General features: G+C 57.7%; 13 non-coding genes and 1 pseudogene across 13 annotated transcripts in view; all 14 read left to right on the top strand.

Annotated features, from left to right (window-relative positions):
- Window positions 1–189: 189 nt before the first annotated feature.
- LOC121893069 lies at window positions 190–308 on the top strand. Its single transcript, XR_006094983.1, has one exon. It is a non-coding gene; the product is annotated as a 5S ribosomal RNA (ribosomal RNA).
- A 256-nt stretch (window positions 309–564) lies between these two features.
- On the top strand, window positions 565–673 carry LOC121892916 (annotated as a pseudogene).
- A 254-nt stretch (window positions 674–927) lies between these two features.
- On the top strand, window positions 928–1,046 carry LOC121893068. Its single transcript, XR_006094982.1, has one exon. It is a non-coding gene; the product is annotated as a 5S ribosomal RNA (ribosomal RNA).
- A 256-nt stretch (window positions 1,047–1,302) lies between these two features.
- Window positions 1,303–1,421, top strand: LOC121893067. Its single transcript, XR_006094981.1, has one exon. It is a non-coding gene; the product is annotated as a 5S ribosomal RNA (ribosomal RNA).
- A 257-nt stretch (window positions 1,422–1,678) lies between these two features.
- Window positions 1,679–1,797, top strand: LOC121892660. Its single transcript, XR_006094630.1, has one exon. It is a non-coding gene; the product is annotated as a 5S ribosomal RNA (ribosomal RNA).
- A 254-nt stretch (window positions 1,798–2,051) lies between these two features.
- LOC121893065 lies at window positions 2,052–2,170 on the top strand. The gene has a single exon (XR_006094979.1). It is a non-coding gene; the product is annotated as a 5S ribosomal RNA (ribosomal RNA).
- A 256-nt stretch (window positions 2,171–2,426) lies between these two features.
- Window positions 2,427–2,545, top strand: LOC121892732. The gene has a single exon (XR_006094700.1). It is a non-coding gene; the product is annotated as a 5S ribosomal RNA (ribosomal RNA).
- Window positions 2,546–2,769: 224 nt separating this feature from the next.
- Window positions 2,770–2,888, top strand: LOC121892731. Its single transcript, XR_006094699.1, has one exon. It is a non-coding gene; the product is annotated as a 5S ribosomal RNA (ribosomal RNA).
- A 256-nt stretch (window positions 2,889–3,144) lies between these two features.
- On the top strand, window positions 3,145–3,263 carry LOC121893364. Its single transcript, XR_006095272.1, has one exon. It is a non-coding gene; the product is annotated as a 5S ribosomal RNA (ribosomal RNA).
- A 256-nt stretch (window positions 3,264–3,519) lies between these two features.
- LOC121892659 lies at window positions 3,520–3,638 on the top strand. The gene has a single exon (XR_006094629.1). It is a non-coding gene; the product is annotated as a 5S ribosomal RNA (ribosomal RNA).
- Window positions 3,639–3,892: 254 nt separating this feature from the next.
- On the top strand, window positions 3,893–4,011 carry LOC121893064. Its single transcript, XR_006094978.1, has one exon. It is a non-coding gene; the product is annotated as a 5S ribosomal RNA (ribosomal RNA).
- Window positions 4,012–4,265: 254 nt separating this feature from the next.
- LOC121893063 lies at window positions 4,266–4,384 on the top strand. The gene has a single exon (XR_006094977.1). It is a non-coding gene; the product is annotated as a 5S ribosomal RNA (ribosomal RNA).
- Window positions 4,385–4,640: 256 nt separating this feature from the next.
- Window positions 4,641–4,759, top strand: LOC121892557. Its single transcript, XR_006094532.1, has one exon. It is a non-coding gene; the product is annotated as a 5S ribosomal RNA (ribosomal RNA).
- Window positions 4,760–4,983: 224 nt separating this feature from the next.
- Window positions 4,984–5,000, top strand: part of LOC121892730 — a 119-nt gene continuing 102 nt past the window's right edge. Inside the window, exon 1 of the ribosomal RNA XR_006094698.1 lies at window positions 4,984–5,000. This exon is cut by the window's right edge and continues 102 nt beyond it. This is a non-coding gene — a ribosomal RNA (5S ribosomal RNA).

Raw genomic sequence — 5,000 nt, 5'->3', positions numbered from 1 at the left:
TGTTTAACGTAGGGATCCTCTCTCTTGTTTTCCTCCGTGTCTGTGCAGAACTGTGCGCGGGAGTCCCACTCTGGTATTTCTCCGACGGAGGAATGGATCGGAACGCTCTCCCCGCAGCTGCCGCCTGGGCGTTGAAGGCGCGTCTGACGAGCGACATCCCTAAAAGGCCCATGCGTGGTACCTTGGACAGCTTACGGCCATACCACCCTGAACACGCCCGATCTCGTCTGATCTCGGAAGCTAAGCAGGGTCGGGCCTGGTTAGTACTTGGATGGGAGACCGCCTGGGAATACCAGGTGCTGTAAGCTTTTTCACTTTTCTCCACAAGCGCCCGCCCGCCGTGTTTAACGTAGGGATCCTCTCTCTTGTTTTCCTCCGTGTCTGTGCAGAACTGTGCGCGGGAGTCCCACTCTCTGGTATTTCTCCGACGGAGGAATGGATCGGAACGCTCTCCCCGCAGCTGCCGCCTGGGCGTTGAAGGCGCGTCTGACGAGCGACATCCCTAAAAGGCCCATGCGTGGTACCTTGGACAGCTTAAAAGGCCCATGCGTGGTACCTTGGACAGCTTACGGCCATACCACCCTGAACACGCCTGATCTCAGAAGCTAAGCAGGGTCGGGCCTGGTTAGTACTTGGATGAGAGACCGCCTGGGAATACCAGGTGCTGTAAGCTTTTTCACTTTTCTCCACAAGCGCCCGCCCGCCGTGTTTAACGTAGGGATCCTCTCTCTTGTTTTCCTCCGTGTCTGTGCAGAACTGTGCGCGGGAGTCCCACTCTGGTATTTCTCCGACGGAGGAATGGATCGGAACGCTCTCCCCGCAGCTGCCGCCTGGGCGTTGAAGGCGCGTCTGACGAGCGACATCCCTAAAAGGCCCATGCGTGGTACCTTGGACAGCTTAAAAGGCCCATGCGTGGTACCTTGGACAGCTTACGGCCATACCACCCTGAACACGCCCGATCTCGTCTGATCTCGGAAGCTAAGCAGGGTCGGGCCTGGTTAGTACTTGGATGGGAGACCGCCTGGGAATACCAGGTGCTGTAAGCTTTTTCACTTTTCTCCACAAGCGCCCGCCCGCCGTGTTTAACGTAGGGATCCTCTCTCTTGTTTTCCTCCGTGTCTGTGCAGAACTGTGCGCGGGAGTCCCACTCTCTGGTATTTCTCCGACGGAGGAATGGATCGGAACGCTCTCCCCGCAGCTGCCGCCTGGGCGTTGAAGGCGCGTCTGACGAGCGACATCCCTAAAAGGCCCATGCGTGGTACCTTGGACAGCTTAAAAGGCCCATGCGTGGTACCTTGGACAGCTTACGGCCATACCACCCTGAACACGCCCGATCTCGTCTGATCTCGGAAGCTAAGCAGGGTCGGGCCTGGTTAGTACTTGGATGGGAGACCGCCTGGGAATACCAGGTGCTGTAAGCTTTTTCACTTTTTCTCCACAAGCGCCCGCCCGCCGTGTTTAACGTAGGGATCCTCTCTCTTGTTTTCCTCCGTGTCTGTGCAGAACTGTGCGCGGGAGTCCCACTCTCTGGTATTTCTCCGACGGAGGAATGGATCGGAACGCTCTCCCCGCAGCTGCCGCCTGGGCGTTGAAGGCGCGTCTGACGAGCGACATCCCTAAAAGGCCCATGCGTGGTACCTTGGACAGCTTAAAAGGCCCATGCGTGGTACCTTGGACAGCTTACGGCCATACCACCCTGAACACGCCCGATCTCGTCTGATCTCGGAAGCTAAGCAGGGTCGGCCCTGGTTAGTACTTGGATGGGAGACCGCCTGGGAATACCAGGTGCTGTAAGCTTTTTCACTTTTCTCCACAAGCGCCCGCCCGCCGTGTTTAACGTAGGGATCCTCTCTCTTGTTTTCCTCCGTGTCTGTGCAGAACTGTGCGCGGGAATCCCACTCTGGTATTTCTCCGACGGAGGAATGGATCGGAACGCTCTCCCCGCAGCTGCCGCCTGGGCGTTGAAGGCGCGTCTGACGAGCGACATCCCTAAAAGGCCCATGCGTGGTACCTTGGACAGCTTAAAAGGCCCATGCGTGGTACCTTGGACAGCTTACGGCCATACCACCCTGAACACGCCCGATCTCGTCTGATCTCGGAAGCTAAGCAGGGTCGGGCCTGGTTAGTACTTGGATGGGAGACCGCCTGGGAATACCAGGTGCTGTAAGCTTTTTCACTTTTCTCCACAAGCGCCCGCCCGCCGTGTTTAACGTAGGGATCCTCTCTCTTGTTTTCCTCCGTGTCTGTGCAGAACTGTGCGCGGGAGTCCCACTCTCTGGTATTTCTCCGACGGAGGAATGGATCGGAACGCTCTCCCCGCAGCTGCCGCCTGGGCGTTGAAGGCGCGTCTGACGAGCGACATCCCTAAAAGGCCCATGCGTGGTACCTTGGACAGCTTAAAAGGCCCATGCGTGGTACCTTGGACAGCTTACGGCCATACCACCCTGAACACGCCCGATCTCGTCTGATCTCGGAAGCTAAGCAGGGTCGGGCCTTGTTAGTACTTGGATGGGAGACCGCCTGGGAATACCAGGTGCTGTAAGCTTTTTCACTTTTCTCCACAAGCGCCCGCCCGCCGTGTTTAACGTAGGGATCCTCTCTCTTGTTTTCCTCCGTGTCTGTGCAGAACTGTGCGCGGGAGTCCCACTCTCTGGTATTTCTCCGACGGAGGAATGGATCGGAACACTCTCCCCGCAGCTGCCGCCTGGGCGTTGAAGGCGCGTCTGACGAGCGACATCCCTAAAAGGCCCATGCGTGGTACCTTGGACAGCTTACGGCCATACCACCCTGAACACGCCCGATCTCGTCTGATCTCGGAAGCTAAGCAGGGTCGGGCCTTGTTAGTACTTGGATGGGAGACCGCCTGGGAATACCAGGTGCTGTAAGCTTTTTCACTTTTCTCCACAAGCGCCCGCCCGCCGTGTTTAACGTAGGGATCCTCTCTCTTGTTTTCCTCCGTGTCTGTGCAGAACTGTGCGCGGGAGTCCCACTCTCTGGTATTTCTCCGACGGAGGAATGGATCGGAACACTCTCCCCGCAGCTGCCGCCTGGGCGTTGAAGGCGCGTCTGACGAGCGACATCCCTAAAAGGCCCATGCGTGGTACCTTGGACAGCTTAAAAGGCCCATGCGTGGTACCTTAGACAGCTTACGGCCATACCACCCTGAACATGCCCGATCTCGTCTGATCTCGGAAGCTAAGCAGGGTCGGGCCTGGTTAGTACTTGGATGGGAGACCGCCTGGGAATACCAGGTGCTGTAAGCTTTTTCACTTTTCTCCACAAGCGCCCGCCCGCCGTGTTTAACGTAGGGATCCTCTCTCTTGTTTTCCTCCGTGTCTGTGCAGAACTGTGCGCGGGAGTCCCACTCTCTGGTATTTCTCCGACGGAGGAATGGATCGGAACGCTCTCCCCGCAGCTGCCGCCTGGGCGTTGAAGGCGCGTCTGACGAGCGATATCCCTAAAAGGCCCCTGCGTGGTACCTTGGACAGCTTAAAAGGCCCATGCGTGGTACCTTGGACAGCTTACGGCCATACCACCCTGAACACGCCCGATCTCGTCTGATCTCGGAAGCTAAGCAGGGTCGGCCCTGGTTAGTACTTGGATGGGAGACCGCCTGGGAATACCAGGTGCTGTAAGCTTTTTCACTTTTCTCCACAAGCGCCCGCCCGCCGTGTTTAACGTAGGGATCCTCTCTCTTGTTTTCCTCCGTGTCTGTGCAGAACTGTGCGCGGGAATCCCACTCTGGTATTTCTCCGACGGAGGAATGGATCGGAACGCTCTCCCCGCAGCTGCCGCCTGGGCGTTGAAGGCGCGTCTGACGAGCGACATCCCTAAAAGGCCCATGCGTGGTACCTTGGACAGCTTAAAAGGCCCATGCGTGGTACCTTGGACAGCTTACGGCCATACCACCCTGAACACGCCCGATCTCGTCTGATCTCGGAAGCTAAGCAGGGTCGGGCCTGGTTAGTACTTGGATGGGAGACCGCCTGGGAATACCAGGTGCTGTAAGCTTTTTCACTTTTCTCCACAAGCGCCCGCCCGCCGTGTTTAACGTAGGGATCCTCTCTCTTGTTTTCCTCCGTGTCTGTGCAGAACTGTGCGCGGGAGTCCCACTCTGGTATTTCTCCGACGGAGGAATGGATCGGAACGCTCTCCCCGCAGCTGCCGCCTGGGCGTTGAAGGCGCGTCTGACGAGCGACATCCCTAAAAGGCCCATGCGTGGTACCTTGGACAGCTTAAAAGGCCCATGCGTGGTACCTTGGACAGCTTACGGCCATACCACCCTGAACACGCCCGATCTCGTCTGATCTCGGAAGCTAAGCAGGGTCGGGCCTGGTTAGTACTTGGATGGGAGACCGCCTGGGAATACCAGGTGCTGTAAGCTTTTTCACTTTTCTCCACAAGCGCCCGCCCGCCGTGTTTAACGTAGGGATCCTCTCTCTTGTTTTCCTCCGTGTCTGTGCAGAACTGTGCGCGGGAGTCCCACTCTCTGGTATTTCTCCGACGGAGGAATGGATCGGAACGCTCTCCCCGCAGCTGCCGCCTGGGCGTTGAAGGCGCGTCTGACGAGCGACATCCCTAAAAGGCCCATGCGTGGTACCTTGGACAGCTTAAAAGGCCCATGCGTGGTACCTTGGACAGCTTACGGCCATACCACCCTGAACACGCCCGATCTCGTCTGATCTCGGAAGCTAAGCAGGGTCGGTCCTGGTTAGTACTTGGATGGGAGACCGCCTGGGAATACCAGGTGCTGTAAGCTTTTTCACTTTTCTCCACAAGCGCCCGCCCGCCGTGTTTAACGTAGGGATCCTCTCTCTTGTTTTCCTCCGTGTCTGTGCAGAACTGTGCGCGGGAGTCCCACTCTCTGCTATTTCTCCGACGGAGGAATGGATCGGAACGCTCTCCCCGCAGCTGCCGCCTGGGCGTTGAAGGCGCGTCTGACGAGCGACATCCCTAATAGGCCCATGCGTGGTACCTTGGACAGCTTACGGCCATACCAC

Source organism: Thunnus maccoyii, chromosome 24 (genome assembly GCF_910596095.1).
Source record: "Thunnus maccoyii chromosome 24, fThuMac1.1, whole genome shotgun sequence".
Classification (NCBI taxonomy): Eukaryota; Metazoa; Chordata; class Actinopteri; order Scombriformes; family Scombridae; genus Thunnus; species Thunnus maccoyii.
Note: the sequence above shows the minus strand (reverse complement) of the source record. Positions and strands in the feature narration are given on the sequence as shown.